This window comes from Nicotiana tabacum, chromosome 16 (assembly GCF_000715075.1).
Source record: "Nicotiana tabacum cultivar K326 chromosome 16, ASM71507v2, whole genome shotgun sequence".
Classification (NCBI taxonomy): Eukaryota; Viridiplantae; Streptophyta; class Magnoliopsida; order Solanales; family Solanaceae; genus Nicotiana; species Nicotiana tabacum.
In genome coordinates this window covers 31,671,344-31,684,213 of record NC_134095.1, presented here as the reverse complement: position 1 = coordinate 31,684,213, position 12,870 = coordinate 31,671,344, and positions in this window count along the sequence as shown.

The following is a 12,870-nucleotide window of genomic DNA, read 5'->3' as shown; positions in this document are numbered from 1 at the left end:
GGCTTGATTTTCTTGATAATGACTCGGACTTAGACAGATTGATCTCCAACCGTTACTTGGAGCCAGCTAGTCTTAAATTTTGCTGCGATAATGATTTATATAGTCAAAATCAAACTCATAAATTGTTATCATAAAAATACAAAAGAATGATAACATAATGCTAACAAGAAATACAACATTGGTTTTACTTTTTCACCTGCCAACTGCAATTGGTATTCTCGATAAATTTTCTCAATGTAACTCTCTTTTCTTCTAGAATGTGGCTATTCGTCGAGAAAATGTCACGAAGTGATATTTTTGACCCTTATACCTTTAGAAGCGTGATGCAACACTTCTGAGAGAGAAGAAAAGCGTGTGAGAGAGTAATGGGTTACGCTCGTGAGTGCCTCTTTAGCTCAAGGGGCACAAATGTCATATAAAACGTTTTATGATCGATTTATTCTCGACGTAACTCATTTTCGTTCTAATATCTATTCACTGGTCTAGTAACTTTGACATAGTACCACCTCACCACCCTACAACTTTTTATTATTGGTTCGCTAGACAATGAAGCGATCAAAGATCTCGTACCATAAAGCACGGGTGTATATAGGTCGGGTTGGTTCGAGTTTTTCAATTACCAAACCAAATCAGTTGTCTCAGATTTTTAAATCTATAAACCAAACCAAATAGAGGCGGCTGAACCCCAAGGTAGGTAAGACAAGGGCTTTAGGCCCTATAAATTTGAAGGCCCCACTTTTTAGTAGTTTTAGGTTTATATATGTATTTTCCTTTTAGAAAATTTTAGTATTTAATGTGAACAGCTATAATTTTGCTGTGGAAAAAGAAAATAAAAGTTTACTTTTACCGTTATTGCATATTGGGGATATGAATTGTTACTTTTTACCGTCTTTACCTTTTTGGGATTGACTTCTTTTTTTTTCATATTTTTTTACAACTACAAAGTTGAAACCTTCTTGCCTTCTTCTTTTCTACATTAAAAGCTTTATGATAATTCTTGCTCCTTCCTGTCAAAAGAACTACAAGACTCTTATGATCTTTCTTTGTGGATAAAATACAAAGTAATTAAGTACAAAAAAAATTAATGATAAATTTTTTCTTTCTTTTCAAGCATTTCTTTTTCTACATATTGTACTTGGGACTGATTTTCTACAAGAATGATTTTACAGGTTTTCAAGCACAAAAGTATTAACAAGTTGTTTGGGATCAACTTATCAATTGAATCAGGTTCTATTGTTCTAATCTTTGGCTATTTTTTTAATCTAAAATCTGTCATTTTTTATATTTTTACATTATAAATATACTGTTATTTTTTGTTATTTACTAGAGTTTAAATATGTCTACTAGAAAATATGAATCCGGTTATGTAAAACTTCAAAAAAGAGAAGAGTTTAAACTTTAAAATAGTTTTATTAATTCGCTAGAAAAATAGACTTTAAATAAAATACATATAATTTTTTTTAAAGGAACTTAAGACCCTCACTACAATTTGGCTTTAGGCCCGAACTGTGTTCAGCCGCCTCTGAAACTAAACCAACAAAAGTCGGGTTTTTCAATCTCGATTTTTCTCGGATTTTTCGATTTTTTTTCCGACAAAATCTTCATAGCATAAAATATATAATTTGTGCTCTAATATTTCTTAGGTCCTAGTTGGATAAAACTATATAAGATGGTACCCAATAAAATAATACAAAATAATGTGAGATGATCATGATTATACTAAAATACTCAACAAATCGCATAAAGTAAATATTGTTAATTAATAACCCATAATAAAAATAAATATAATCCAAAAGTACTAACTCATGCTAAAATAATTACGACTAATAAGTACTAAGTATTAATTACATGACTAAATAATATTAAAAGTAAGTTATGCATTTTCACTATCTAAACCAATACGAAACTAAAAAAAAATATACAATACTATTGTCATTCCTAGTATTGATTGAATTTTTTTGTTAGCATTAGTATTGATTTGACTTTGATTTGGGCTTTATTTAAGTTACTATGGGCTATAAAACATAATTGATCATTCAAAAGTTCTAAGTCCAAACTTGATATAATACACTCAAAGAGAGAATTATGAAAAAGTTTAAAAAATATTTCTAAATTACATTATAATTATTATTTTTATGTATAAAATAATATTAAGCCTTGTATATATATAATGTCGGGTCGATTTGATTTTGATTTGACTTTTTTTAGTTAAAACCAAGCCAAACCAATTATGATCAGGTTTTTTTTCTAATACCAAATCAAATCAAACCAAACCAAACCATAATCGAATTTTTTCTCTCAGTTTAATTCGAATTATCGATTTGGTGTAGTTTGTCGGTTTCCTTTGTACATTTCTACCATAAAGATTAATGCATGTGACATTTGTACACATAGATTCATAATCTTCCTCGCATAACTTAAGCAAATGTTTAGACCAGATCGGATTCAAATATCACCTTCGATTGTCGCTCGCTTGACATGAGAAAGAGAAAAATAGCTTTAGCCTTTTTCGCGTTTTCTTATTATTTTGGAAGGCCGTGGAGTTGACACGTTGTTTTGTCTCTGTTTTCTCAACTATCACCACCAGAGAGAAATACTAGCAGCAAGAATTATAGTTAAATAATGTTTAGTTTTATCTTAATATATCACTTTTATATAGTACTTGAAGACAATAAATTGCGTCGCAAAAATAAAATCAAAACCGAAAAATATTGCAACAATTGTAGTATTTGATTTCAAATAATATGAGTGTACAATCTCTATGAATCCTTTGATTATTCTTTTCAATAGTAAATAAATTTAATGGCCTTTGAGCTTGATCTTGAATCTATGTTTGTTACCACGAACAATGATCTTGTTCTTGAGTTTGAGCTTGATTGCTTGAACTTGACCTTGATTTATTCTTCGTTCTTGAGCTTGAACTTGATTTGTTCTTCGTTCTTGAGCTTGAATTTGATTGCTTGAAGCTTGAAACTTGTAGAGAAATTTGCAGCGTTTGATCCACGAGCTCTCTCTTGCTTCTTGTTATAACTTTTGGTGTCTTCTCTAAGTTATGAAGACTCCTATTTATAGCTGTGGAAGGGAGGAGTTATGATAAGAACAAACTCTTTCCGACCAATCAAATTGAAGTATGACATGACCGCATTTGATTGGCCAGAACATGTCACTTGCACATGTGGCGCGATTTCATTGACCTTTTAGTGTGACTTGGCATGCCTTGTCATTTTGACACGTGGCATGATCATATTGGCTCTTCCGTTTGACTTGGCATGCCACGTCATTTGACACGTGGCACCTAACTGGGCATTTAGGAAGATGACATCTTGCGCTTAACGAAGTGGGCTCATCACTTTAGCCCAATTAGACAGGCTAACCCAATGGATTAAGACTTATTTATTTAACTAATATGTGTTGGACTTATATAATTAATTCAATTATATTAGCTCATAATATTTATTTGGACCGATATATCTTGAATTTAAAATATAGTCCAAAATATTTAATTGAATTTAAATTTAATAAATTTTGCATGCCTACAAATGGCTTATACTTCAAGATTTGTCACTATTTTTAACTTTTGATGACTAGGCTTGAAGTATATTCATGTAATAAAAGGTCTTTATTTTGCTTCACACTTTTCATGCAAATATCTAATTGATAAGATTTATAATATAAAGTCAACTTTTAAATTCTCATTGCAGCCCACGTGATTGGCTTTCCAATAATTGAAGTCGCACCGCGCGGTATTAATTCTTGAATGGACGTGAATGTGATAGCATGGGCGAAGCTATATGTTGTAAAGGGTAATCAACCGACCATCCTTTGTCGGAAAATTACATTGCGTATATAAGTAAAATATTAGATTCTAGAGGTATATAACATATATTGAACACCCTTTCTTAAAGATTTTTTTCACTTCTTTCAACTTTGAACACCCTTAAATAAATTCCTAATTTCGCCGTGATAGTCTACTCAAACTCATTCGAAATCTTGTAGGAATCCTTATCTCTCCGTACACGTTGGAAACATATTTTCCATCGCCAGTAGCTTATCCTCGTTGAATTGGAATACCAAATTCTTATTGGACTCTATCAAATTATTACTAGTCCCACATCGCCATTCATCTTCAAATAGCCGTACCACTAAATCTATATAAACCCCTTATTCTCATGTAGTTTGAGCATTAATCTTTGGTTCTTGCAAGCTGCTCTGAAAAACAGTAACGAGAAGGTAAAAAAAAATTTGTTTATTTTCTCCTGCGTTTTCTTTGCCTGTTCTTTTCTTTTTTTTTTTTTCCTTTTTTGTAGGTCAAGAAAAGAAAGATAGGTTCTTGTTCAACAAATGATCCACGCATGAAGAAGACGGACTTAGGGTGTGAGGGGATGGGTATTCATTGTCCAAATATCGGAGAGATTACTCTCAGTGGTTCGACTATCGGAGAGATTACTCTCAATATGACTCGACTATCGGAGAGATTACTCTCAAAATTGATAGGTTTTAAGTTTAAGTTTCAATGATGGCAATATTATCTTATGTTATATTTTCAGGACAACCAAAAAGGAAAGAATGAAGATGATTATCAAGATTGCTACTGGTTTCAAAATAAAGGAAGAAGGAAGAATCAGTTACTGCATTAATGATCAATTAAGAAGCAGATTGACTCGTCCCTAATCAAGGATAGAATGAAGATTCAGTTAAAGCATTAATGATCAATCAAGAAGCAGATTGACTCAATCAGAGGAACTCAGATTACCAATCATGGCCACTCCAGTCTCGAAGAACACACTTATGAATTAATCATTCCTTGAATTCAGCCATGACAAGGAAGGTCACATTCGAATCTGGGCAAATCAAAGAGCAAGATTCAAAGAAGCACCTCTTAGGCCAAATCCCTTAATTAAAGATCTTGTGCCTCTAGTTTCAAAAAGGATTCAACGACTCTTTTCTCCTGTATAAAAAGGCTGCTCTCTCAAGAAGAAGATCACGCAGCTACAAAAAGTGTATTCCTAACCTGTCTACTTCTTAGTTCAAACACTGTAATTCTGAGTTATCAGTGTCTCAAAAGATAGAGAGATCTAGAGTATAAAAAAAAGTTGTGTCACTTGATTAGAACTCAACTGGTGATTCTATATATTGGTGGTAAACATAAAATATCATCAAATCTTGTAACCTTATTCAAAGATCTTAAGAGAACCCTTGTGACCCAAGGGAACTAGATGTAAGTACCACAACGGTACCGAACCAGTATAAGTTGTATGTGTCTTACTATTGATTTTTACTGCTTCTACTCTTTCTATTTCGTGGTTAGTCAACTAATACCTATATTAGTTGACTAAATTTTAAATAGGCAACAATATACCCCTCCCCCTCTTGTACTTTCAATTGGTATCAAAGCAAGGCTCACAATTGTGCTTTACCGCTAGTGAGAAAAAGATCAATGAGATCCAACATTGTTGCCGATGCTCTCTTTCAAGAAGGAACCTGTTACAACCCATATCCACATGTGTTAGTTCATGCCATATATTAGTTAACATAAATCCAAGAAGGAATTATCTTTAAGATGATAAGAAGTCAATCCTATTGGTCTTAAGTGATACAAGAGTGTATAAGGGTGATTAACCAATATTAGAAGTTAAACGAATCAAGGATGTTGTAACTCGAATTTTCAGGTAATCTAGCGGTGCTTAATACACTCAAGAGGTCATTTATGAAGGTATTTTAATCATATAATATCCGTATCATAAGTCTTGAAGTCAAACAAGTTATGAAACAAAAGTCGACAAAAGTTGTCGCAACTTAGGTTCATAATTTTACTTAAACATTAGGTCCAATGTTTCTAATCTTTTCTCATAATTTACAAGGAATTACGGGGTGATCTACCAACCAAATTAAAGATCTATTAGTCTAGTTTCCAACGCATTAAACCGTTCATCGATACGATCTCGGAGTAGAGAGATATTCGCGTTTTCGCGAGACTGCGCCAAGCACCTCTCTATGGGGCCCACTAAGTCGGTTTAAGATATTTGGACCTATATAGGATGACTACAACCCGTTTTTAGTCATTTCTTTTCACTATTTTCAGACCTTAGAACCCTAGGAACATCCTCTCAAGGTTATCTCAAAATTCAAGACCCAAAAAAAGGGCAAACAACACAAATCAAGTGTCGGGAATTATGTGGCGCTAGTAAGTCTCTTGTTCTTCTTGTTGTTGCTCATTTTTGTGTCGTTCCAGCTCGTGTGGGAGGTTGTTTTAAAGGGTATATGTTCTGTAAATACTCCCTAATGTTCTTAATATCAATCCTAGGTGATTTCAAGCCTTCTAAAGTGATTCTAGTGCCGAAAAACACTAATTGATCGCTAGTTTCATTTTTTTGTTGTTGTGGCAGCATTGGAGGGATATTTCTTGGAAATTTAAGGTCAAATTGGAGTTGTTCTTTCTGTATAAAGGTAAGGAACCTCTTACTCTATATGTATTTAAGATTATCCAAGTTGCGTCTAAGCCATTGAAGCTAGAACTTGTGAGATATATATCGAAAGGTTTGGTAGTAGTGTTATTGTTTTGTGGACTGTTTTGCGTTGTTGTTGGGCTGCGTATTTTACTACTATATTGTGGAGTTTTGGAGGAGGAAGGGTGTGGAGAAACACCATATATATGTAGGTTTATGGGCTGATAGTTATTCGTAACATTTCCAGATTGTTTGACACGACTATGGTGGTCGTCGTATGTATGGAGTGATTAGGCTGTGTGTGGACTATATTGGGAGGCTCAATATGTTTATTATTGATGTTGTTTGGGCTGTTTGGTGACTATTTTTAATGGTGCGAGGTCATATATATAGGGGAGGTGCTGTCCGTTTCATCGTAAAATAGGTTGTGGTCGATACATAATAGTTATGACGCTTAAATGATAACGATAGTATCGTTTCTCTTATTGTAGACTAAGGAGTTTTGACAATTGCATAGCTTGAGATTGGGGAAGTATATACAAGGTATGTGAGGCTATCCCTTTCCTTCTTTTGCACGACTCCGATTGTACATAATGTAATGAACGAGCTTCCAAAGATACTCTACTCTTAGAAGCTAGCAGTACTTACATTGTTTTCCCTCTTATGGAACGATTGATGTTAATGTTGCTTCTCTTATTCTTATGTTATCAATGTTATTGGTACTTCCTGATTCTTATAAGGTTCATAGTGAAGAGTTAGTCCTAATAACGTGTACAGAGGATACCGACCTTACGTCACTCCGAAAGGTTTAGAATGTGATTTCATGAGTCGAGCATGCATTATATATATGTATCTATTTTACTCTACCGAGCCACGCTATAGTTGGCCGGGTACGGCACCTATTGTGCAACCACTGATCAGTTGGGTTTTACCGAGCTCCACGTGGCCGGGTACGATTCTACCGAGCCTATTATGGCCGGGTACGATATGATGATAATGATGATGCCCACAGAGGCGAATGCTTTAAAGGTTTATGTATTTATACATATGTATCATGCATTTCATGTAAGTAGCCCTCAGAGGTACTAAGATGTTACAGGTTGTATATTCTCTATCCTTGCTTACATTACTGATCGTATTTATGGTTCCTTGCCTTACATACTCAGTACTTTATTCGTACTGACGTCCTTTTATTTGTGGACGCTGCATGTCGTGCTGCAGGTCCTGATAGACAGGCAGGTGCAGCTCCCCCACCACAGTAGACTGTCCAGTTCAACGGTGATTGGCGAGATCCCTTCTCCGGACTTGCCTTGGTCTTGGTATGCAATTTTTGTTATAGACATTATGGGTATGTCGGGGCCCTGTTCCGGCTATGTTGCAACACTTATGTTTTTTTAGAGGCTCATAGACAGGTGTCGGCTCATGTATAGTTTGGTATGCCTTGTAGGCTAGTTTTTGTTGTATAGTCTTTCATAGTAGCGTGGTAGCTCATACCTTATATGTAGTTTCTTGATTGTCTGGTCATCCCCTGCTATGTATATTCATGCCATCATATTTTATTGCTGGTTTTCCATGATCTAGGTCTACCATTTATATTGATCTCTTTAGCCTTAAAAGATAATAATGAAGGTTAGATGAAATGTACGTTGGTGCTCGGCAAGTGTGGTCGGGTGCTAGTCATGGCCCTTCAGTTTGGGTCGTGACAAACTTGGTATCAGAGCAAGTCTGTCCTAGGGGTTGTCTATGAGCCGTGTCTAGTAGAGTCTTGATTATGGATGTGTAGCGCGCCACATTTATAATCAGGAGGCTACATGACATCTAGGGTTGTTACCTTCTTCCTGAATCTAGATCGTGCGTAGAGTTGAGTCGTAAGTGTTTGTCTCTAATATTCACCTTGTTTTTTCAGTGATGCCTTCGACTAGAAAGCAAACGATTAGTAGACGGCTTGATACAGCAGCGGGAGAGGGTACCAGTCAGGTGCCCCAAGTCATAGCAGGACAAAGTGAGGCTCAAAGTGAGATGCCCTCTCATACCTCATCTACTCCATCTCCTCCAGAGGATATTAGAAGGCACCCAGCGCCTCCAGTTCCTCCGTCTGGCACTCCAGACCAGGATATGCGGAGTGCTTTGCAGTTATTGACTAGCTTGGTAGCTGCTCAGGCTCAGAGGCAGAATACAGGTGTTGCTGAGAAACCAGTTAGTACAAGAGTTCGTGATTTTATTAATTTAGACCCTCCAGTGTTTACCGGATCAGACCCCAAGGAGGACCCACAGACTTTTATTGACCAGGTTCATCGTACACTTCGGGTTATGCATGTTAGTGATACAGAGGCAGTAGATTTGGCTTCTTATCGGCTACGGGATTTAGCGGTTCTCTGGTATGATAGTTGGGAGAGATCCAGGGGTCCGAACCCTCCTCCAGCTGTGTGGAAGGAATTTTCTGAGGCCTTTCTTTGTCACTACTTGCCAGTTGAGATACGACGAGCTAGAGCTGATAAGTTCTTGAACCTTACACAAGGTAATATGAGTGTGCGAGAGTACAGTATGCAGTTTGATTCTTTGGCAAGGTATGCTCCCCATATGGTGGCCGAGATGAGTGATAGGGTGCATATGTTCGTGAATGGGTTGGGACCACATCTGATAAATGAGTGTACGACAGCCTCCTTGGTGGAGGGCATGGATATTTCCCGTATTCAAGCTTATGCCCAGACCCTAGAGGATCGTAAGCGCCAGCAGAGGGCAGTTAGGGAGCAGGATAGAGGCCAGCATAAGAGGGCGAGATTTGCAGGGTATTCTGATGACTTCAGAGGCCGCATCAGGCCACAGTTTTCGAGGAGTTCGGCGCCACCTGTAGCTAGTGCTCCTCCACAGTTTCAGAGGCCTCGATATGATCGATCCTATTCTGGTCCAGGTCAGAGTTCGCGGGCATCTGGCTCGCAACATCCCAGGGATACTAGTCAGATGAGACCCCCAACACCACATTGTGATCAGTGCGGCAAGGCCCACTTTGGACTGTGTCGTCGAGGTTCTGATGCATGCTATTCGTGCGGGCAGCCTGGCCATATGATGCGGGATTGTCCTAATAGAGGAGGTGATGGTATGGCTCAGCCGACTGGATCTGTGTCTGGTTCTTCCTCATCAGTTCGACCTCCAGCACGAGGTTTTCAGCAGTCGACAGGTCGTGGTAGGGGTAGAGGTGCAGTGCCGAGTTCGAGTGGTGCTCAAAATCGAACCTATGCTCTAGTAGGTCGACAGGATCTCGAGTCGTCTCCAGATGTTGTTACAGGTATTATATCTGTGTTTTCTTATGATGTATATGCGTTGATTGATCCGGGATCTACATTATCATATGTTACACCCTTTGTGGCTAATAAGTTTGGCATTGAACCTGAATTGATAAGTAAACCCCTCGCGGTATCTACTCCGATAGGAGATTCTGTGATTGCTAGAAGGGTATATAGAGGTTGCATTGTGATGATTTGTAGTCGTCAAACCTCGGCAAATTTATTTGAGTTAGAAATGGTTGATTTTGATGTGATAATGGGAATGGACTGGTTGGCCTCATGCTATGCAAATGTTGACTGTCGTACGAAGATGGTTAGGTTCCAATTTCCGGGTGAACCCGTCATTGAATGAAAAGGGAACATTGCTACACCGAAAGGTAGGTTTATTTCCTATCTTAAGGCAAGGAAAATGATCTCAAAAGGTTACATTTATCATCTCGTTCGTGTTAGGGATGCGGAGGCAAAACCGCCTACTTTACAATCAATTCCTGTGGTCAACGAATTCCCAGATGTTTTCCCAGATGAACTCCCAGGCCTTCCTCTTGAAAGGGAGATTGAGTTTAGCATTGATGTGTTGCCTGACACTCAACCGATCTCTATTTCTCCATACAGAATGGCCCCGGCAGAGTTGCGAGAGTTGAAGGTGCAGTTGAAGGACTTGCTAGATAAGGGCTTTATTAGGCCTAGCACTTCACCTTGAGGTGCACCAGTCCTATTCGTGCGGAAGAAAGATGGGTCGTTACGGATGTGTATCGACTATCGACAGTTGAATAAGTCTACTATAAAGAACAAGTATCCACTTCCAAGAATTGATGACCTGTTTGACCAACTCCAAGGTGCCAAGTATTTCTCTAAGATTGATTTACGTTCAGGGTATCATCAGGTAAGGGTTAGGGAGAAGGATATTCCAAAGACGGCCTTCCGGACAAGATATGGGCACTTTGAGTTCTTGGTGATGTCGTTCGAGCTAACAAATGCCCCAGCAGCTTTTATGGATCTCATGAATACTATATTCAGGCCCTATCTTGATGTGTTCGTGATTGTATTCATTGATGACATTCTAGTGTATTCTCGTTCGGAGGCAGAACATGCGGGCCACTTGCGGATAGTATTACAGACGCTTCAAGATCGTAAGTTATATGCTAAGCTCTCCAAATGTGAATTCTGGCTGAACTCAGTAGCATTCCTTGGCCATGTGATATCTGATGAGGGTATTAGTGTCGACACTCAGAAGATCGATGCAGTAAAGAATTGGCCGAGACCTACAACACCATCAGAAGTCCGCAGCTTCCTAGGGCTAGCAGGATATTATAGGCGGTTTTTAGAAGGATTTTCCTCTATATCATCACCATTGACTAAGTTAACACAAAAAGCTACCAAATTCCAGTGGTCTGACACTTGTGAACGTAGTTTTCAGGAGCTGAAGAATCGATTGACATCTGCACCAGTGCTCACTCTTCCTGAAGGAACAGAAGGTTATGTGGTATATTGTGATGCCTCAGGTATAGGTTTGGGGTGCGTATTGATGCAACATGGGAATGTGATTGCTTATGCATCAAGACAATTGAAGAAGCATGAAAAGAATTATCCAACCCATGATTTGGAATTGGCTGCAGTAATATATGCTTTGAAGATATGGCGGCACTACTTATACGGCGTCCATGTTGACATCTACACAGATCACAAGAGTTTACAATACATCTTCAAGCAGAAAGAGTTGAATTTGAGGCAGCGTAGGTGGCTTGAATTATTGAAAGACTACGACGTCGAGATATTGTATCATCCCGGTAAAGCCAATGTTGTGGCAGATGCTCTCAGCCGTAAATCAATGGGAAGCTTAGTACATATTGAGGCAGGTAGATGGGGGTTGATTAAAGAGCTTCATCAGCTAGCCAATATGAGAATCAGATTGTTAGACTCTGATGATGGAGGTGTTACTGTACAGAATACATCAGAATCATCTTTGGTAGCCGAGGTAAAAGCACGACAATATGAAGATCCTATCTTAGTACGATTAAGAGAAAGCATTAAACAGTGTAAAAGTATGGCTTTTAGGATCGGAAAAGATGGGGCACTGAGATACCAGAGCCGATTGTGTGTGCCTAATGTGGCAGGGTTGCGAGAGAAGATTATGAATGAGATTCATCAATCCCGATATTCCATCCATCCCGGCTCGACAAAGATGTATCATGATGTCAAGGAGCAGTATTGGTGGGATAATATGAAGAAGTCTATTGCTGAATTTGTAGCCCAGTGTCCCAATTGTCAACAAGTAAAGATAGAACATCAGAAACCCGGTGGATTGCTTCAAAATATAGAGATTCCGACCTGGAAGTGGGAGGTGATTAATATGGACTTCATTATTGGATTACCTCGCTCTTATCATAAGTTTGACTCCATCTGGGTGATAATTGATCGACTTACAAAATGTGCCCATTTTCTGCCAGTGAAGACAACTTACACGGCTGAAGATTATGCAAAGTTGTATATCAAGGAGATTGTTAGGCTTCATGGTGTGCCCATATCTATTATATCAGATCGAGGAGCTCAATTTACGGCTAACTTTTGGAGGTCTTTCCAGAAGGGTTTAGGCACACAGGTAAATCTCAGCACTGCATTTCATCCGCAGACTGACGGACAGGCTGAACGTACCATTCAGACACTGGAAGATATGCTACGAGCATGTGTTCTAGATTTTAAGGGGAATTGGGATGATCATCTTCCACTCATAGAATTCGCCTATAACAATAGCTACCATTCCAGTATTAAAATGGCCCCATATGAGGCACTATACGGGAGGAGATGTAGATCACCAGTTGGATGGTTCAAAGTCGGTGAAACAGAATTATATGGGCCAGATTTGATTCACCAAGCTATTGAGAAGGTGAAAGTGATACAGGAGCGATTGAGGACGACACAAAGCAGGCAAAAATCTTATTCTGATGTCCGACGTTGTGATCTAGAGTTTGAGGTTGGTGATTGGGTTTTCCTGAAGATCTCACCAATGAAGGGTATTATGCGTTTTGGAAAAAAAGGTAAGTTGAGTCCAAGGTATATCGGGCCGTATAAAATTCTTCGACGGATTGGATAGGTTGCTTATGAGTTAGAATTGCCATCCGAATTGGAATTTGTCCACCCGG